A 23131-nucleotide genomic window follows, 5' to 3' on the forward strand; every position below is an offset into this window, starting at 1 on the left:
CACATCGCATCCGGCTCTCACGGAGAACACAACAGTACAGCAGGCTACCGGTGTCATTGCCTCAGGCAAGTTATATTTTGATGATTATCAAGTTTATTAATTGCCATCAAGTTAGCTTGCCATCTGTTCGATACTTTAGGTCGATTCCAACATCGCCATCTCTGAAGGCATCAGTAAGCATTGCAGAGAACATGAGGCTGAACAGCGTTGGAGCCAGGACGCAGCCTTGCTTGACACCATTTGTGACAGCAAAAGGAGCAGATGTTTCGCCATTGTCCTGGACTCGAGCCTGCATGCCTTCATGGAATTGGCTGACCAAGGAAATAAATTTCCGAGGGCATCCATACTTTTTTTTTTGTTTTTGTTTTTTTGTTTTGATGCCCCATCATCTGCGCCGTTTCAGTGGCATTACTCCCACGCCGCTCATTTAGATTCCCCCATACACGGCCACACCCGGGTTCGTCCGTCGCAGTCCCAGCGTCGGCAGTCCACAGGGAACCATCGATGTTAGGTCGCCTGGAGGCCACACACCAGAGGAGACCCTGCACTGCTGCTGAGTCACTTCAGTGGTGTTCAGTGGTGCCTGTTCTGTTTTAACGTACTTAGGACACCACCTACTAAGCCCCCTACTAACGACAATAATGGCTTAGTCGCGGAGCCAGACTGAGCGAGCGTCTCTCCCAGAGTGGAGACCGCCACCACGTCCCTCAAACAACAGCCCCCCCATGAATCTGCCGACACTGACGACATTGACAGGACTCACCCAAAGCACGGAAGTGGAGGGGTATCGAAACTGAGGTCACCATGAGAGCAGGGCATGAAAGGTCACAGACTTTGAGACTATTTTGTTTATATTGATGACGATGAAGGGGGAGGAGGATGACGATGATGATGACGATGTTGCTATGGAGGTCCATTTTGGTTTGGGACTGCGTGACAAGGCTGTACTCTACGCTTCCTGTCATAATGATATCCCGGCGTTAACCAGGCCCGAGAGATACAGACACTTGCAGTGTTGGTCAGGTAATTAGAGCAACACACCCAAAGACGCATCCTTGAAGTGGATGACACTCGACTGTGTGGTCCCAGTCTCCCCATTTAAGCCCACAGCACACTCAACTCTGGGTAGGAGCCGGCCACGGGCCGAAAAACCCACCTCCGCTAGGATTCGAACCCGCGTCCTCCCAGCCGTCAGTCCGCGACGCTAACCACTTCGCCACGGCGGCTGGTAGGGCATCCGTACTTGGCCATGATCTTCCACAGTCCCTCTCTACTCACGGTGTCGAAGGCCTTGGTGAGGTTGACATAGGTGGAGAACAGAGCAGCATTTTGCTCCTGACATTTCTCTTGCAGCTGCCTTGCAGCAAACACCATGTCGGTGGTTCCGCGCTCTTTCCGGAATCCACATTGGCTCTCAGGCAAATGACCTTGGTCAAGGTGTGCTGTGAGGCGGTTTAGTAGGATCCTGGCAAGTATCTTGCCTGCGATGGAGAGCAAGGAAATGCCCCGATGGTTATCACAGGCTTGCCGGTTCCCCTTTCGCTTGTACAAGTGAATGATAGATGCATCTTTGAAATCCTGGGGGATCATCTCTTCTTTCCACATGAGTGAGTACAGCTGATGGAGCTTCTCAGTCAGCACAGTGCCTCCATCGTTGTAGACCTCTGCTGGTATGGAGTCTGAGCCAGGTGCTTTGCCACTGGATAGCAGATGGATTGCTTTCTGGGTCTCAAGAGGTGTTGGCGGATCGTCCAGTGTTTCGTTGATGGGGACTTGTGGGAGACGGTCTATGGCTTCATCATTTATGAAGGAAGGGCGATTTAAGACACTGTTGAAGTGCTCAGCCCAGCGTTCGATAATTTTCTCCTTCTCGGTGATCAAGGTATTCCCATCTGCACTGAGGAGGGGGGATGATCCTGAGGATGTGGGGCCGTAGACTTCTTTTAAGGCATCATAGAACCTCTTCATATCGTGCCTGTCAGCATATCCCTGGATCTCATCAGCTTTGTCACTCAGCCACTTATCCTGCATCTGGCGTAATTTTTGCTGAACAGTCCTGCGGATGGCATCGTACGCATCGTTTTTCGATGTGGACTTTGGGTTGCTGAGGTAGGCTTGATGCAGACGGCGTTTCTCATCCAGAAGCTGCTTGATTTCATCACAGTTTTCATCAAACCAGTCTTTGTGCTTTCTGGTCATGGGTCCCAGGGTCTCTGAAGCTGTACTATAGATCAGCTCACGCAGGGTCCTCCAGTCAGACTCCACATTCTGGTTGTCCAGAGAGGCGGATTCCAGACGATCTTCCAGCAGCTCCACAAAGGACTGTTTGATGGTGATGTTTTTCAGCTTAGCGATGTTAAGCCGTTTTGGAGCCTTCTGGCCTTGGGGGCGTCTCTTGGGCTGGATTCGAATATTCAGCTTCGAGACTACAAGGCGATGGTCTGTCCAACACTCGGCGCCGCACATGGTCTTTGTTACACGTACATCTTGCCTATCCCTTTTCCTGACGATGACATATATATATATATATATATATATGTGTGTGTGTGTGTGTGTGCGTGCGTGCGTGCGTGCGTGTGCGTGCGTGCGTGTGTGTGTGTGTGTGTGTGTGTGTGTACACCCGCACATTCCAATATTCCGTTGCTCCTACAGTACACATGCAAACACACACACATACCTCATCCTCTATACACACACGAACACACACACACACATGCGCGCGCGCACAGAGCTCTCCTGACGTGTATACTTACACGCTCGCGCACGCACACAAATACACACACACACACAAATATATATATATATATATATATATACAGAGGCTGCCACACATACACACACACACACATACAGAGGCTGCCACACACAGACACACAGACACAGACACACACATACAGAGGCTGCTATTGATTGGCCGGAAGAGGGGTGGGAAAAGATCTGATGACAGGAACGTGTTGCTCAGTCTATTGAAGTTGGAAAAGCCCACATTAATTTGTATGGGTCTGTCAGACCCACGATGTATGAATAGGGGGTAAGCTCTGGATTCCTTCTTTAGCGAGTGTGGGTCTGTGAGACCCACAAAATATGGATAAGTGGGAAAATAACCAAGTACGGTGAAGGTTAACAGACGAACATTTCTGAAGGTGTCTGTCGAAATCTGACTTTTGACTGAAAGTTTGCAGGTCGTTCCCGTATCTTATCTTTTATCTATTTCTTTTATAGACCCCCTCCTCTTTTAAGTTATTTAGTTGTAGAAATGTCCAGTTTCAGTTTGAAGGGGGCGCCACAAATCCAGAGTGACGCTCCACAACATCTGATTGCCTGAAAACTCTAAAATGGGAAGAGATGCCTGGCCTATGTAGACCCAACATCTGATTCCATTAAAACTATCAAAGGAGCAACAGATGCCTGGTCTGTATAAACCCAACATCTGATTACCTAAAAACTCTCAAAGGGGCAACAGATGTCTGGTCTGTATAGACCCAACATCTGATTACCTAAAAACTCTCAAAGGGGCAACATGTCTGGTGTGTATAGACCCAACATCTGATACCTAAAAACTCGCAAAGGGGCAACAGATGCCTGGTCTGTATAAACCCAGCATGCTGGCCAGACCTTGAGAGCCTGTGTAATGTTGCAGGGAACAACGAATAATAATTCAGTTACAGTGAAGCTCTGCATTTCGTGAGAACTGTTTGGTAGGGACAGTGACACTGACAGTGACACAGTGACTGTAAGTCTGCCACTGGGTTGGGGTGTGTCCGGACCACTCGTCACAGCGCGACCATTGTAAGAGAAGAGAATACACACAGGTGAACGGACAACATACTGGCCCACTGACCCCTCCGGTCACCTGCCACTCACAGTGATGGGGGCGTGGCACAGTGACAAGAGCTGTGAGTCAGCGGGTCACTGATTTATTTCGGTGGGAAATGGACGAACTGGATGATCCGTAAAATTATGCTGTGGAGACTGGCTGACAAAGTTTGGTTTGAAAAGGGGCCAAGTATTTTTATTTCTTTTCTTTCTTTCAAGTGTGCATTGTGTGTCTGTATCATTATTATTATTATTATTATCATTATTATTATATCTTTAGACATTATTTCGATTATTCATTTATTTACTTATCTATTTGTCTTAAGACAGTGTCATTGTACTTGAAGAGTGTGTGCGCATCTCTCTCTCTCTCTCTCTCTCTCTGTGTGTGTGTGTGTGTGTGTGTGTGTGTGTGTGTGTGTGTGTGTGTGTGTGTGTGTGTGTTTTCATGTTTGTTTCTTCAGTTTAACATCTTTTCACTGTAAAGTGGGATGATAGACAACAATACCGACAACAAAAAGAAAAAAACAAGAGAGGCAAGGCCTTCAAGACTCACTTGTGACATGCACTTACTACAACAACTGAATCAAAACACACAAAAAAGCAATTGCAAAACAAAAGTCACGTGCACCTCAAACATAGAAATATAGACCACACAAAGTTGTGCTGGATTTCACATTGTTTTTTTGTTTTGGTTTTTTTTTCACTTTTTTTTCAAAATTAAAGTCACAAAGGAAAAAAAAAATCATTTCTAACTCACACTTGCTTTTGTTTAAATGAAAGACGAAATGCACCTAAGTGTGACCAACATACAGACACCCACAAGATGGGTAATAACTTAAAGTTAAGTTACATTTTATACATGTATAAATATATAAGATGTAACTGAACTTTTTCTTAAACTATTATGTAATGCATTATAAGCTTAATCATAAAGAAAACAATTAATACAATGTGAAAAAACTCAATATGGGTATTAACAATGTGCCTGCCTGTTATGATTAAAATTAGTATTAGAAAAAATGACATTCACAACACATTTTCATCATATTACAGATTTCTGTGATAACCCTGATTCAATAAGACCCAACACACACACACACACACACACACACACACACACACACATATATATATATATATATATATATATATATATATATATAATTACTTCATAATCTAGACCATTTTTTAAAACAGTCACTCATTTTCTGGTATTAACTTCAAAGTCATACATACAGCTATTTGAGTATGCAGCTGCATTACATGCTCACACACGAAAATCAAAATTCAAATGATAAATATAGGTCAGTTACTTTTTATACATGTATTTATATAAATACATAAGATGTAACTGAACAGTGAGCTTTTTACTATGTATGGAAAACAAAAACTGTTAATTACATAATTATAAGCTTATAATTGTTGAGAAAAAGTGTAATACAGTGTGAAAAAATAAATATAGATATTAACAATGTGCATGGCTATTTGTTTCACATGATTGTTCAAACTCAAATTTGCTTTTTGTTTAAGTGAAAAAGGATTCAACTTCATATAAGAAATAAAGTTCAGTTACATTCCATACACAAGATGCATGGTTCAACCCCCCCCCCCCCCCCCCCGGATTGGATCAGTCAGGCCAGGGTCTGTTTCCCAGCAGTCTGAAATCAGTTATGTAAACTGCTATCAGTCATACTATATTATTGTAACAGAACCTCACACACACACACACACACACACACAAATACACACATGTGAACACAACAAACAACTCTTTCATTTAATAAATATCTATGTATCCTCATGAATAAAGATTTTTTTCTTGTAATCTCTCTCTCTCTCTCTCTCTTTCTCATGCACCTCTAATTCAGTAAATACATTCCGCATTTGAATCTATTTTGTGCTTGTTCAAAACATGTGTACACACACACACACACACACACACATATATATATATATATATATGAACACAACAAACTTTCATTTATCATATATCTATCATCCTCATGAATAAAGAATTTTATCTTGTAATCTCTCTCTGCCTCTTTCTCAAACACATCTAATTCAGTAAATACATTCCCCTTATGTATAAAGATTTTTTTCTTGCTCTCTCTCTCTCTCTCTCTCTCATGTGTGTGTGTGTGTGTGTGTGTGTGTGTGTGTGTGAGGAGTTTGAAGAAATTCAATATCAAAGTTCAAATTCACAAGACATGTCATAGTATTCAGATCTATATCAAATTGTATGATATGAATAATATTGATTCAACCCACACATGTTCTGATCTTGATTATAAAGATGACATCAAGTTGACAGGATCTGTTGTTCTGGATGGCTGTGTTTCAAAGGCGTGTGACACTGTATTGTCTAGCCTGGTGTAGTTTTCGTAGTGCAGGCCCGGGGTAGTCTGCCGCTGATGCAGAAACTGACCCAGTGGGGAGTTGTCAGACTGGTCAGTTTTGAGGGTGGATGGTTGACTGGCTTCATCAGTGGTTGCTGTCTCTGTCGTTGTTATTGTTCTTCTTCTTTCTCTTCTCTACCGCCTTCATATGTTGTCGAACACAGTGTGTAACAAGCATCGTCTGCTACAAGCATGACTGACATCAGTCTCGGGGTAAATGACGCCCCATTTTACCATCTAATTTTATAGTTTTAAAGTTGATGTGAAAATTGAGTATTTTGTTAAACTAATAGCATGTAGAGCCAAGTACGAGTACTTCTAAACGTCGTATGAAGTGAAAAGGACTTAATTTTGAAAAAAAAAGTAAAGACTGAAAATTTTCACGTTTCATAAAGGGTATTAACTCTCATGGTTTATTATTTTTAACTGCGAATTCCGACTGATTTTGTTGATATTTTATGGCAGTTTGGGGCATAATCCAGTAAGTGATGAGGCGTTCACAAACCATTCTCTGAATAAATATTTAACGGTATCCTTCTTCAACTTTCCATCACATGTTATCGTGTATTGTCGATTGAATATTGGATTGAACAGGCAGGTCAACTTCTTGAAACAAAATGTCGCCCTTCGAGCTTCCGAGCATGCGCTTTGAATATGTATAAATATGTGTACGCTATTGATTTTTGCCCATGACCTTCAGGGCTCAGCCAATAGATCTATAAAGTCCACTCGTAGTATTGATTTTAGTATTTTCCGAAAAAGACCACTTGGGCGAATGAACTTAGTGAAAGCCCTGTACACAGAGAGCAAAACACACAAGCTTTTTATGTATTGAGTATAATTTCAAAATGTAATGTTTAAAATGAGAAAGATCAGTTTAAAGCAAATTAACCCCCCTAGCATTAATTACAGATTAATTTCCCTTCTTTACTATCTGCACCAAAGACATGCACCAGAAATATAACTTCCATGCTTAGCAAAAGAAGTTCCTGTTTGAACAAAAAATGATAAAATGACTGCTCTTGTTGTTGAGTCAGAATATCAGATCAAAGTGCCAAGTTTAGAGAATAAAAAATATATAAATATAACAGTAAATTCAGTTTGCATAAAATTTGGCTTCTTAAAAAAAAAAAAAAAAAATTGTGCCCATCCCAAAGGTACAATATTGTTTTAAACAAGATGACTAGAAAGAACTGAATTTTTCCTATTTTTATGCCGAATTTGGTGTCAACTGACAAAGTATTTGCAGAGAAAATGGCAATGTTAAAGTTTACCACGGACGCACAGACACACACACACACACAGACAACCGAACACCGGGTTAAAACATAGACTCACTTTGTTTACACAAGTGAGTCAAAAAAGTGTGTATGTGTGGTGTGATGACAGACAGGGAAAGTGTCATAAAGAGTGACTTGGAGGTTAATAAGGAAGAGCAACGAAAGACTTGACAAACTGAAAATAAAGTGTAACTGTCTCAGACATCCCTATATCAGATCAAAGCATGCTCATAATAATAATAATAATAATAATAATAATAATAACGTGATCAATCAAAGGTAGATTCCAACTGGTCTTTCATTCAAACATTCAACCATTTCTGGAATTAATAAATAATTATCCAAACAACTTCTAAGGACAAATGTGTGTTCAGTGGAAACTGGTCAGCGAATTTTCGAAAGACTGGTTGTCTTGTTCTTGGGCACTTGAAAAGTATGTAACTTCCTTTCCGCATAAACACTGTTTGATTTTGCAAATTTTTGTTCAAAGAGCAGTCAAACGACATCGATAAATTGAACTTGTAGTTGGTCTTAACTGGGAGAAAAATTATTTATTTTTAAAAGCCTTGGGGTTGCTAGTTGTAACTGCCTTTATACAGCGACGGTAATATAACGAACCTTTTAGCCTAATTTTAAGTTGATGTGTGTGTGTATGTGTGTGTGTGTGTGTGTGTGTGTGTGTGTGTGTGTGTGTGACTCTTGGCCCCTGACCGTTTTTAGTTAACGTTGTGAACTGTGCAGTCATCGCATACATTTTTTAAGTCTGTGACTATCAGTGATTCTGTATCTATAACAGTGTTGTTTTGTTGGATTACCATAGTTTCTTTGACTTCAGTATGTTCCTTCAGATCTCTGTGTATGTGAGTCATATTTTATGTTTTGTGCCTGTGGATGAAACTAAAGGACATATTTGAGAAGAAAAAAAGACAATATGCATTCTAAAGAAATAGTTTCATGAAAAACTCAAAACATTAAGGCAAAGCATCCATGCACCTCTCCTTTGGTTTTGTGTCACAAAAACAGCAAAGAATCTGGACCAGTAATTACAAAGATACATGCTTTTTAAATCTGTGGGTGTGAACAACGGCTGCGATTGAAAAAAGTCAAGCGTTTACATGGTTGATTCTGTACAATGAATGTGCTAATTTTGTCCAGTTTCTACATTGCTGTGGGCTTTACATTGTCAATTATTTGTTCTTCTTTCAGTTCTCAGCGTTTGTGAGGGTATTGACCCGTATTTCTTGCTGTGTGTGTTAAAAAAAAACACTTCTAAAACCTTTTACCAAAACAGTCTTAATTTCAAGAAAGTTAGTCCAAATGTTTTTTGGGTTTTTTTAATGTCTGGAGTTCTAATTTCCCGAAACGCTCGGATGATGTCTGTCACATCTGTTTTCCTGACACTCACACTCTTCACAGTCATGTTAAATGACAGTTTTGTTGTGAGTGTGAAAGCAAAGCACATCCACTGATTACCACTTCCAGTCTCGATCTGTCCTTGCATGTATCATTTTTCAACTGCTGAAAGACGTCTTAATAAATGCCCCACTTTTCTGAAAACCATCACTTAATTTTGTTTTCTGTAAGTTCAACTTCTGCCAACCTTGTTTCACGCTCTCTCCAATAGAGACAATGATTTTGTAGCCCAACAAGGGTGTGCGATATTAATGCGGATATCTTGAGCACACAGCAGGAAAAGATTAAAAGGATCAATTTATTGAAAGCCAAACACCATGTTTCCCCCTTTCTGAATCTCTTCTGCTACTTAATTAATGGATAAACAGAAAACATGTGGACTTGATAAACATCCTTGTTTTACACAACATCGGGGATTCCAAGAAATCTCTGTTTATTAATATCCACTTTGGACATTGCACACACAGAGAGACAGACAGACAGACAGACTGACAGAGGATGGAAACAGTAGTCAGGGGAGGTCACACTTGACAGCCCAGCCCAGGCCGACGTGACGAACACCCGGACACAGGACGTCGTGTCAACCAACACTGCACTGTTTATTGTCATGTCTATTATTTTTTACTTATTTTATTTTATTTATTTTTTGTTATTTTATTTATTTATTTATTTGTTATGTTATGTAGTGAGTGAAGTTAGATGTGTCTGTGTTGTGCAGTGTGTGGAGCTAGATGTGTCCTCGTTGTGCAGTGAATGAAGCCAGATGTGTCCATGTTGTGCAGTGAACGAAGCTAGATGTGTCCATGTTGTGTAGTGAGTGAAGCTAGATGTGTCCATGTAATGCAGCGAGTGAAGTTAGATATGTCCATGTTGTGTAGTGAGTGAAGCTAGATATGTTCATGTTGTGTAGTGAATGAAGCTAGCTGTGTCCTTGTTGTGCAGTGAGTGAAGCTAGATGTGTCCATGTTGTGTAGTGAGTGAAGCTAGATATGTTCATGTTGTGCAGTGAACGAAGCTAGATGTGTCTGTGTTGTGCAGTGAGTGAAGCTAGATGTGTTCATGTTGTGCAGTGAGAGAAACTGGATGTGTCCATGTTTTGCAGTGAACGAAGCTAGATGTGTCTGTGTTGTGCAGTGAGTGAAGCTAAATGTGTCCATGTTGTACAGTGAACGAAGCTAAATGTGTCCATGTTGTGTAGTGAATGAAGCTAGATGTGTCCTTGTTGTGCAGTGAGTGAAGCTAGATGTGTTCATGTTTTGCATTGAGTGAAGCTAAATGTGTCCATGTTGTGCATAGTGAATGAAGCTATATGTGTCCATCTTGGGCAGTGAGTGAAGCTAGATGTGTCCATATTGTGCAGTGAGTCAAGTTAGATGTGTCCATGTTGTGCAGTGAACGAAGCTAGATGTGTCTGTGTTGTGCAGTGAGTGAAGCTAAATGTGTCCTTGTTGGGCAGTGAGTGAAGCTAGATGTGTCCATGTTGTGTAGTGAATGAAGTTAGATGTGTCCATGTTGTGCAGTTAATGATGTTACACGTGTCCATGGTGTGCAGTGAGTGAAACTAGATGTGTCCATGTTTTGCAGTGAGTGAAGCTAGATGTGTCCATGTTGTGCAGTGAGTGAAGCTAGATGTGACCATGTTGTGCAGTGAGTGAAGCTAGATGTATCCATGTTGTGCATAGTGAATTAAGCTAGATGTGTCCATGTTGTGCATAGTGAATGAAGCTAGATGTGTCCATGTTGCGCATAGTGAATGAAGCTAGATGTGTCCATCTTGGACAGTGAGTGAAGCTAGATGTGTACATGCTGTGAAGTGAGTGAAGTTGGATGTGTCCATGTTGTGCATAGTGAATGAAGTTACAGGTGTCCATGTTGTGCAGTGAGTGAAGCTAGATGTGTCCATGTTGTGCAGTGAGTGAAGCTAGATGTGTCCATGTTGTGCAATGAATGAAGCTAGACGTGTCCATGTTGTGCAGTTAATGATGTTACACGTGTCCATGGTGTGCAGTGAGTGAAACTAGATGTGTCAATGTTGTGTAGTGAGTGAAGCTAGATGTGTCCATGTTGTGCATCGTGAGTGAAGCTAGATGTGTCCATGTTGTGCAGTGATCAGTATCAGTAGCTCAAGGAGGCGTCACTGCGTTCGGACAAATCCATATACGCTACAACACATCTGCCAAGCAGATGCCTGACCAGCAGCATAACCCAACGCGCTTAGTCAGGCATTGAGAAAAAAAAGGTGAATAAATAATAGATAAGCTTACATAAACAAATAAATAAATAAAAATTTTAAATAATAAATAATAAATAAATAAATAAATAAGACAACAATGATGATAAATAAGCAAATAAATGTAAAACATGAAGACACACATACACCCACACATGCATAACAGATACGCACCAAACATGCAGTTTCACAGATATGAAAGCACAGTCAAATACATATAAACGTACATGAGCTCCAACACACACACACACACACACACACACACACACACAACACACACACACACATTACCCTGCACCTCCTCTACCCCCCTCCTCCACATACTCATTTCTAGTCTATGTATCGCAGCTTCCACGGCACACACACACACACACACACACACACACACACACAGAGATGAACACTTACTTGTACAAGCACACACACACACGCCCATATCTCCCACCCCCAACCCCACACACATAAGACTTCCGGTTGAAATGGCGACATACACTGAAATTCCTCGGTTCTGAGACAAAGTCGACCTGAATCACACTTGCCAGAAAACTAGAAATAACTAGAAAATAAGAAAAAGAGAAGATGGCATCAAGAAAAGCGAACCCGAAAGATCAAAAACTGTATGCAGTTAGCAATGGACGGAAGATCGGAATTTTTAAGAACTGGAACGATGCATCAAGATCCGTGACCGGTTTCTCCAAGGCAACACACAAGGCCTACGACACGATAGAAGAAGCGTTGACGGCAATGAAACAGGCAGGACATGAGAACCCAACCGATTTATGATATCGGTGAGTACGACAATGAATATGACAGTGACTCAAACACGAAAGACAATACAATGAACAGTGATCAAGAGGAAAGACAAAATTCTGAGCCAGACGACAATAACATTTGTATCTGTGGCAATGCCAAAATGGAAGACAAAAGTTTAAAATGCTCAGACTGTTCAAAACATATCCATTACACATGTACCGAACTTCCAATCTACCAAATATGTATCTTCAAACGATCACAGAGAAAATTCACCTGCAAAACATGCAGCGAAATATTTCATGACGAATCAGTAGCCGACAGCATGCAACATGAATGGAAAGAAACACGTCAAACACAGAACAATGACGTCGCGAAAGATGACGTGAGAATTGTTGACCAAACTATTCTGGAACAGATACTGAAATCACAACACCAAACCACGACTTCAGTTCTTCGAAACCTAGAATCATCCATTCAAAACTTAGTAACATCAATGGCAGACCTGCAACACCCCCAACAAAATCAAGCACTAGTTTCTCAGATTGTGGAAGGTATCAGAAGAATAGGTTTTAATGGGAAAAACGAAAATGCACACCGTGGTGCCAAAGAAAGTCCAAAACCAACAAAAGGTGTTTCCACTCAGACAGAAGAAAATGAAAAGGTACCATCACTGAAGTCTTCATTTAAGTCGTTATTTGGCAGAAAGCCCACACCAAGACCAGCAGAAACATCTAAAAGCAAACAGGACTCTGGTACACCACCTTCCTGCAAAGACAAAGCTGAGCACATTTCATCAACACCGAGTGACAGCTCCGCCCCTTACTGGCGACACACGGATTTCAACGAGAAGTCAGTTCTCATGACTGCCAGTGACCCATCAACTCCTTTTGCGGCTACCAGCAAGGACAGAAACACACCACTTGCCTCTAACGACAAGCTCACAGCTACAACCCCAGTTGTCGAAACCAGTGATTCCAATTGTTACAGAACAAATTATCAAACACAGAAGACAGCCAAACACAAAATTCAAAATAAAAGTCTACACCACGCCAAATATCCTGAACACAACAGAAAATCAAATGAGATAAAGAACAACGCTGGAAGAGAAGATGCGAGTTGTGACAAGAGTGAAACTGTTTCAAGTAGTGACTCTGAAAGTGAGGCAATAAACAGTGAGAAGGAAGATGACTTTTTTGCACGAAGAGAAAGAACAAGACCACCACCAGCTCCCACGAATCATCATATACCATGATTCCGTCCTCAGGGACGTTGATGCCATCAGACTCGGGCGATCATACGGCTTGAAAATACAGAAGAAGAAAGCGTATAACGCTAGTTACCACACACTAGACACCATCAGTGAAACAACGTCACCTGATGCTGTACTACTGCACACTGGTATCAATGATCTGAAGAAGAAAAGCGCAGAAACAGTGACAGCCGAACTCGTAACAACCGTCTCCAAACTGCAGGACAACTACCCGGATTCTAAGATCATAATCAGCAAAGTGACAGAAACAAAATCAGAAGAACTCACACACAAAGCCAATTTGCTGAACGCCTTAATTTACACCAGGCTGCATGACAACGCAAGCATCTCGTTCCTCGGTCATGAAAACGTAAGGACAGATCTGCATCTACAAGATGATATCCATCCCAACAGAAAAGGAGCAAGCTTGCTGGCGGCGAACATTGGCCGGTACTTTGACCACATGTTCTGGGAAAGGCCAAAAAAGAAACTTCGTCAAAACTATTGGAAAAGACGAACAGAAAACAATCCAGAGAGCCGCAAGGAATACCAACCAAGCCGACGCAGATTTATTGTAAGACAAGATCCAAGACGCTACGTGAGAGATGCACCAAGACGCAACAACAACGACTACACGGTGGGCTACAGAGGTACCAACAGACGGGACAACATACCACATTTCAACACGCAAGGCAACTACAATCACAGCAGAAGGCCCTACAGAGGTACGAGGACACACCGCCCCGTCCAGCCGTACGACCACGCAGCACAACACCACTTCAGTTATCAACGGCGATACGACTTCATCCCCTACAACAGAGACACAACGACATACAGTGGCTACAAACAGGGACAACGGTTCAGAGACAGCTGGTTCAACAGTACGGAACAGAACAACTACCATTTTGATTATTGATCATAACAATGTTTGACTAGCAAGGAGATTTAGGCAATGACGATTGCTCATCAAAAAGTTCCTTAAAGACAACAAAAAACAAAAACATTCACATATATTTCTTCTCTTTTTTTTGTTTGTTGGTGTTATAACCACTCGTTAGTGTTAATTTTTCTTTTCTTTTGTATATATATATTTTTAATCTAATTGTTATGTTAAAAAAGTCATTGAACATACTTTCATGGAACCTCAAAGGGTACAAAGAGACAATAGATGGACTTACCACAAATAAATTAACACATGATTGGGTAATAAAACACTTCAGTAAATATGATATTATCTTTTTACAAGAAACCCATCTAGATAAAGACACTGCAAGTAACATCTTCATTCCAAATTTTGCACCTGGAATTCATTATGTACGTCAAAAACGTAAAAAAGCAGTAAGTTCGTCAGGGGGGATATCAATTTACATTAAAGAAGATTTAAGAAAGAACATCAAAATACTGCCAAGCAGTAACAGCGACATTGTGTGGATAAAGATACCAAGCACCAATGGCAACGACGACACTTTTGTGGGATGTGTCTACATCCCTCCAGAAACATCCTCTTTTGGAAAAGATAATACCACGGACATCTGGGATAAGTTAGAAGAAAACGTCGAAGAAATCAACGAAAGGGGAAACATCATACTTTGTGGAGATTTCAATGCACGAACAGCTGTGATACCAGATTTCATTCAAATGGAACATGAAAACAACAGATGTAACTTACCTTATAATGATCATTGTGATTTGATATATAACAGAAATTCAATGGATGGCTATGTACAAAAAGCTGGTAGAAGACTGGCGTCCATATGCACTGACAATAATTTGTGTATCCTCAATGGAAGAACACTGGGTGATTTAGATGGACACTTTACATGCTATAGTCCAAATGGCTGTAGTGTTGTTGATTATTTTATTTGTTCTACCACCATGAAAAAAGACATCTTACATATGAAAGTTCATCCCCTTAAATCTTTTTCAGATCACTGTCCGATGGAATTAAGTTTTTTCGTAACTGGATTTTCGATAAAATCAGAAAGGAATTCAGTATCAGTTAAAACGTCACGAAAAGAAACATTTAAAGCTGAAGACGTCACACACCGATACTTATGGGATGCCTTCTCAGACGAGAAATATTTAAGAGCTTTCAACATGCCATGGATAAAAACCCAACTTGTTCAAATAGAACAAAGATTAGATACGTATATTGAAAATGATACCGGGATTTCTAAACTAGCACTAAACAATACTATTAATGATTTTACACAAATGATGAAATTTGCGGCTAATGTAAGTCTTAGGAAGAAAACAAACGTTCGTAAGCGCAAAAGAAAAAAACATTAAAAAATGGTTTGATTGTGAATGTTATGAACACAGGAAAGATCTTCGATCGATACTGAATGCCATAAACAGGCATCCATATAATAAATCCCTATGCAAAAAATATTTTTCCAAACGTAAGATCTATAACAGACTGTTAAGACGAAAGAAAAGAATGTACACAAACGACCTTGCGAATAAAATCAGCGACGTCCTTTATAAAGATCCAAACACTGCTTGGAAAACATTAAAAAGTTTACAAACTGCAGGCGAGAATGCCACACGCAAATATCAGTTGAATACATCTATATGGATTTCACATCTGGAAAAGCTCATTGGCAAAGAGGTGAATGTAGAAGAAAAACAAAGGCAAAAAATCAGAAACGAACTTAAAAACAGTCTAACAGATGAGAGTCTGCTTTCAAATATCAACTTAACAATATCAAACAGAGAAATCAAGAAAGCGTGCAAGCATCAAAAAAAAAAAAAAAAAAAAAATCACCAGGATTGGACGGCATTACAAACGAAATGGTCAAAACAAGTCTTCCAATAACTATCAATATCATTCAAAAAATGTTTAACATTATTTTCACTCAAGGTATATATCCAGAATGTTGGAAAAATGGTTTAAACATTCCATTGTATAAAAATGGGAACCCGGGAGATCCAAATAATTATCGGGGAATAACATTAACCAATACCTTGGGAAAAGTATTCTGCACAATATTAAATAATCGAATAACTGAGTACCTAGAACAAGGTGAACGCCTAACAAAGGAACAAATTGGATTTCGGAAACACTACAGAACAACTGATCAAATCTTCATTCTAAAAAAGATCATTAATGAAGTAATAAAAGTAAAAAAATGGTAGATTATACGGTTGTTTTGTAGATTTTGAAAAAGCCTTTGATAATGTTTGGCACGATGCCCTGTTCCTAAAGTTGAAGAAAATGGGCATAACTGGAAAATGCTTTGATATAATTAAAGACATGTATGATAATTCCAAAATTCAAATAAATTCATACGGAGGTCTCAGCACAGAAATAACTGTACAGAAGGGTGTACAACAGGGCAATACACTAAGCCCAACTTTATTTAATATTTTCATAGATGATATTGTAAAATCTATGGAAAGTAACGATTCTCCAAAATTCAATGCTGTTTCACCCAGCAATGTACCATGTTTACTTTATGCTGATGATCTGGTTATTCTGTCTTTAACAAGAAAAGGATTACAACAAAAATTACATAATTTGAACACATATTGCCATAGTTGGGGATTAAAAATTAATAGAGAAAAAACGAAAGTGGTAATCTTTACAAGATCTGACCCAAAAGTACCAATATATTTCTACTGTGGGGAAGATATAATACAAACAGCAGAAGAATATAAATATTTAGGAGTTATATTCCACAAAAGTGGAAGTCTGATAAGAGCTCAGGAACACCTAACTAAACAAGCAAACAAAGCATTGCATACTTTACGAAGAACATTCAAAGCTATCAACATCAATCCAGGTACCATATCTAAACTATATGATACTTTGATAACGCCAATATCGATTTATGGGGCGGAGGTATGGTTACCTTACCAAGTCAAACCGGATGATTCTTTCGATTTAGCACATCTTTTTGACGACTGCTTATCGAATAAGTTTCCACATGAAAAATTACACATTAAATTCTGTAAGCAATTACTTGGAGTACACAAAAAAGCTATGGTGCTTCCTGTGTTAGGTGAACTGGGCAGATTCCCAATAAGTTTAAAGATAATGTGCCAAATTATTACATATTGGATTCACATTATTCAATTACCAGAAACTTCCCTCATCAACAAAATATATAAGTCCATGTACCAACAAGAAATACAACTTCCCCATGGTTGATTTTTGTTAAAAAGATACTCGAAATTATAGGCCTTGATCACATTTGGAAAAATCAATTCACATTCAACGTACATAGACTGAAATACGTCGTGTATAAGAAATTAGAAAATGAATATATCAAATACTGGAAAGAGAAAAGAGAAAAAACATTAAAGCTAAAATTTTACAGTACGATTGTAGCAGAGTACAAAACTGAAACCTACCTTTTAAATATATCAGATACAAAACACAGACAAGCTTTAACGAAACTCAGAATAAGCGCGCATGACCTAAAGATTGAGAAAGGTAGATATTTAAATATTCCACAAGAAGACAGATTGTGCAACAAGTGTAACATCCTGGAAGACGAAATCCATCTTCTTGATCATTGTATTAAATATAAAACCTTAAGGCAACAATTTTTAAAGGATATTCAAAATTCGAATAACACAGGACATATTCCCAGTCAGGTGATGCTAACAGATGATGAATATATACAAACAAGATTAGGAAAATTTGTGCATGAATGCTGCTGCAATTTACCGCATTAACTGATTGATAAATTATGTGTTTTTCATTCGTTCATTCATTTACCATTGCAATTGTGTCTTATAAACCTTACGGTTTCATGACAATAAAATCTATTCTATTCTATTCTATTCTATATACAAAGATATATATATATATACGTTCCAATATCCTGTTCCTCCCACAGTGTAGGCATGCATACACTCACATACCTCATCCTCTACCCCACCTCCTCTCCGCACCCCCACCTCCCCCTCACACACACACACACGCACATGCACAGAACTCTCCTGATACTTGTGTACACTTACACTCTCGCGCATGCACAAACGCACTCAAAAACACAGACCCACAAATACACACAAACACACACATACACACACGCACAGAGGCTGCCACTGATTGGCCGCAAGAGGGGTGGGAAAAGATCTCTGATGCCAAGAACGCGGCGTCCAGCGTGCCGCTCAGTCCATTGTACTTGGAAAAGCCCACAGAGACTCTGTTCCGTTTTGAAGAAATTTGCGCAATGTTGGTTTGGAAATGATGCCGATATTTGTTTGATTTGCAAAGCATCGTGCTCTACCTTTCATGTTAGACTTACGGCCGCTCCCTCTCTCTGCTTTTATTTCTTTGAGGCGATCGATGGTGTGATGGCCTTGTACCTGTTCTTTTTGATATTCTTTGACTTTTCTGAGGATTTCCGATTTTCCTAGATGTAGGCCGCTCGTTGGTGTTGTGTTACCAGCAAGTCTGTCAGCTCGCTCATTTCCCTTAACTCCTGCATGTCCCGGGCAGTATGACCATGTGAGTTTTTTTATCTGAAAGTTGCGCATTGCCTTATACCACTCTGGGCTTCCCATTCCGTTTTCAATTTTCTGTATGAGGTTCATTGAGTCGGTTAGAATCATGGCATGTTGGTTTCCGGGCGTATGGATGGACGATAGCCACTGGAGGGCATGTGTCACAGCTTCAACTTCCATCGTTAGGCTGGAGGTTGTGACTTTGTAGGCAGCATTCTCTTCCCTAACTGTTTTTCCATTTTGTTTCGCAGTGAATCCCCAACCGGACTGGTCTTTGGTGACTGAGCCATCTGTGTGTATGACGATGTCCTCTTCTTAACTGTTTTCTTCTATGAGTAGCTTCACTTCCACATCAGTTTTGCCCTCTGGCCATTCCCGACAATGTCTTCCTAGAGTGGGTGAAATGGCTGTGTTGAATAGATGGTTGAGGTTTTCGGGGTTTTTCTCCCATTCTTTTGTTTCTTTCAGGTCTTGTAGTCGGCATACTAGCTGGATTGTGTCTTCTGCTTGCCCCATCCATGATCTTCCTCGTCCTAGACGGCTGCCTTTTGGTTTTTTGACTGCATCATGCAGTGGGTTTTGAGGGTTTTCTAATGCTTTGAAGTAGGTCTTGACCTGTTCTAACTTGTTTCTGGCCTGCACTGAAGGAAGGTCAAGCAGGTATCGTATGGTTTCTGTGGGCGTGTCTTTTGTTGTTCCAAGGATCAGCCTCATAGCTTCATTTTGAGCTCTTTCTAATTTTAAGAGGTTGCTTTGAGACGGTGTTGTTAGCCCAAGTCCGTAGTCGATCACACTGAGGACGAGTGATTGGTATAGCAGGAAGAGGTGGCGTTGTTCAATACCTTTGGTTGCCATTGCTTTTAAGACTGAAAGGCCCTTTTTGCATTTGAGAACAGTATTTTCAGTATGTTTTCTGAAGGTCAGCATCCTGTTGAAGTGCATTCCTAGGTAGTGTAGGCATTCAGTTTTCTCATCTGAATCCCATCGAATGACACAGAAGGTGGTGATTTGCTCGCGGTTCTGTTGTTGAGGGTGCACAGCAACGTTTGGGCTTTCGCTGGATTGATGGAATATCCTGTGTCTTTGCACCATTGAGCAATATTGTTCAGTTGTTTCTGGACGGCTTTAGTTCTTTCCTGAGCATCTTTCGAAGTTTTGAAGACCAGGCCATCATCCGCAAGAGTAAGCACCCGAGCTATTCCATTGTTGTTTAAGTCTGCAAGGCCCTTCGTATAGACATTGTAGAGGACAGGAGAGAGTGGAGACCCTTGTGGCAGTCCCATGGGTAGTTTAGAAGGTGCAGACATCCAATCTCCAAGGCGTAGGACGACGGTTCTTTCCTGAAGTGCTGCTGCTATCCATCTTGTCAGTGTCAAACTTACTCCATATCTTAGTAGCAGCTCCATGAGGTGCGCAAACTGGACTTTATTGTAGGCATCTTCAAGGTCGATTGCTACTGCTAGTGTTTCTTCTTTCCTTTAAAAACCTTCATACACCTCATATGCAAAAGCAGCTGCATTTTCCCATGTGGACTTGCCTGTTCTGTAACCACCTTGATTTGAAGGGAGAATGTGCCTGTGTTCAAGATCCCTTGCAAGTTTCCTGGCTATCATGCGTTCCATGAGCTTTCCAGCAATGTTTTGCATGGTTAGGATCCGGTAGCCGCTTACCTGATGATGGTCCTTTCCTGGTTTTGGTATGGGTTTTAAGAAGCTGTGTGTCCAGTCCTCCGGCACATGTCCATTGTGGAAACTGTTTTGATATAGATTGAAAAGTTTGCTTCTGTCTTCTTCCGATAGTTCCTTGATGTCCGAGTAGCGAACTTTGTCTGGGCCAGGAGCTGATTCTTTCTTGCACTTAGCTATTGCTTCGTTTAGATCATCTATTGTCAAGTCATCATCAGGTCCAATCTGCATAAGGGTTTGGTTTAACTCCTCAACATATTTCTTTTTCTCATCTAAGTTTCTTTGATCGCTCTGTTGTATGAAACGTTTGAGCAGGGCGGATCGTTTTTCTTCGTTTGTCTTAAGCTTGGTTCCGTCAGTGTCTACCATGTCTGGGGTTGTTGTTGTGCACGTTTTCCCTTCCATGCGACGATAAAATTGCCAGAACTCTGTCAATGTTGAGTCATAACTGAGTGCCTCGCAAAACTGTTTCCACTTGTCATTTTTGGCCTCTTGAGCAATGATTTCAAACTGTTTAGTTTTTTCTTTCATTTTTGTTTCAATATCTTTGTCCGGAGATGGTTTTGTTCTTTCTTTTTGCCAAAGTTTGACAGCCGCATGTTTTTCTATCCAGGCTCTCTCTGTGTCGGTATTCCACCATGGGGGCTGAATAGTTTGCATCCTCTTCGGTGCCGTTCTTTTGTTTCTTCTGCGTCTTAATTTTTCGATGATGGTTGTCTCTTTGGTTTCGTACTGAAATGGATCACGCGGTTTCATACAGGGTTTATCTGACAGTTTCTGTAGACTGAAAACTACCGGGAGGTGGTCACTGCCTTGGTATGGAAGCGTCTCTGCATTCATTTCTGCTCTGAATTTTGGAGATGTTAGAGCGATGTCGATCTCACTGTCACTGTTCCCTTGTCTTGTTTCAAGGCGAGTTGGGGATGTGGTTGTTAATGGGCTAAGAAGAATTTCCCCTATCATTCCTTCAAGTGCGAGTCCTTGTGGGTTGGTGTTCCGCTGGTCCCATAGCTTGGATCTTGCATTTAGGTCTCCACAGATAATGACTGAGTCTCCAAGTTCGTTCACTATGTCCTCTAAAAAGGCCCAATCCTCTTTTGTTGTGCAGGTTCCTGGGAGAACATAGGCATTGATGAGCACGATGCTTTTGTGAATTCCGTCAGGTTTTTCGAGACGCACCCCCACACTGCAGTGAGTGAAGTTAGATGTGTCCATGTTGTGAAACTAGATGTGTCCTTGTTGTGCAGTGAGTGAAGCTAGATGTGTCCCTGTTGTGTAGTGAATGAAGCTAGATGTGTCCATATTGTGCAGTGAGTGAAGCTAGATGTGTCCATGTTGTGCAGTGAGTGAAGTTAGATGTGTCCATGTTGTGCAGTTAATGAAGCTAGATGTGTCTATGTTGTGTAGTGAATGAAGCTGGATGTGTCCTTGTTGTGCAGTGAGTGGAGGTATATGTGTCCATGTTGGGCTGTGAGTGAAGCTACATTTGTCCATGTTCGGCAGTGAGTGAAGCTACATTTGTCCATGTTGGGCAGTGAGTGAAGCTACATTTGTCCATGTTGGGTATTGAGTGAAGCTTCATTTGTCCATGTTGGGCAGTGGGTGAAGCTAGAAATGTCCATGTTGGGCAGTGAGTAAAGCTAGATTTGTCCATGTTGGGCAGTGAGTGAAGCTACATTTGTCCATGTTGGGCAGTGAGTGAAGCGACATTTGTCCATGTTGGACAGAGTTTCTATGGGTGGGTCAGACGACCTACCCACAAAGAGGCGTCTGCAACTTGTGAGTAAACAATTATTACAGATTGCATCTTAGTCCTTTATCATCAGAAGAAACATGCACCTCTGATCGAAGAGCATAACAATGCAGTCTTGAAATATCGACAGCTGTCATATGCAGCTATGAAGACAATATTGATGGTGAGGCATACAAGAGTCCAGTAATAATAATTATGTCCTGGATACTCTCTCTCTCTCTCTCTCTCTCTCTCTCTCACACACACACACACACACCTGAGCACACCTCTCTCCCCACTCCTTCCTCACCCACCCTACAACACACACACACACACACACACACACACACACACACACACACACACACAGAGAGAGAGAGAGAGAGAGAGAGAGAGAGAGAGAGAGAGAGAGCATGTATTGGACTTTGTGCAATGTCTCCACTCCGGCTTTCCGAACCCCATACCTGTATGTTCTTTCTCTGGAAAGTCTCACGTACCTCCCCATGCACGTAGAATATTTAATCCAGGAAACTGTATTTCAGCTTCATCAGCATTGAATCTCAGTGAAACAGTCAGCATTGATGGACACACTTAGGCTGACAGAAAACAAAGTCACGTCACGTGGCTGTGTTCACTGACGTCCACTCGTTCCCCAGAAACACACGGCACTCAGCGGTGTCGCTGAGTCACACTGACGGGGCTTGGGAAGCACAGCTCTCAACTGTCACACCTGACAATGAGAACGGGAGGCTGGTGGAGGGGAGGGTGGGGAGGGCTGGTTGAGTAGAAAGGGGAGGGGGTATCAAATGTCTTTTGGTAGAGAAAAAATGTATGTTAACCTGATCGCATCAAAACGAGAAGTTATTATGTAAATTTCCTCACCCTTGCAACAGATTTTTTCTTTCAGGAATCAAAAAAACTACAACTTCAGAATTTCAGGTTAAAGGTGAAAGGTCCCATGGCCTTTTGTTGCCATCAGATCAGTGAATTCGTGTTCTTTGTGTCTAGGGCACGGAATAAGAAGGCGGGGCCCAATTTGCTCCTTCCGCCGTTTTAACTTTCCCCAACTATTGACATCTGGGTGGAGTGAGGACAATAGGAGTAAAATGCCTTT

The 23131-nt window shown here is 40.9% G+C and overlaps 1 protein-coding gene across 3 annotated transcripts in view; it reads right to left on the minus strand.

The window, feature by feature from the left end:
* Nucleotides 1-22726, minus strand: part of LOC143299426 (uncharacterized) — a 53370-nt gene extending 30644 nt beyond the window's left edge. Inside the window, exon 1 of one of the 3 annotated variants that reach the window (XM_076612616.1) lies at nucleotides 22515-22726. The gene's annotated coding sequence lies outside the window, so the exon portion shown is untranslated. Of the gene's footprint in view, nucleotides 1-6087; nucleotides 6387-22481 lie in introns of those variants that run through there. The other 2 variants (XM_076612615.1, XM_076612617.1) reach the window with 2 other exon arrangements.
* Between the last annotated feature and the right edge of the window lie 405 nt (nucleotides 22727-23131).

Source organism: Babylonia areolata, chromosome 25 (genome assembly GCF_041734735.1).
Source record: "Babylonia areolata isolate BAREFJ2019XMU chromosome 25, ASM4173473v1, whole genome shotgun sequence".
NCBI classification, from domain to species: Eukaryota; Metazoa; Mollusca; class Gastropoda; order Neogastropoda; family Buccinidae; genus Babylonia; species Babylonia areolata.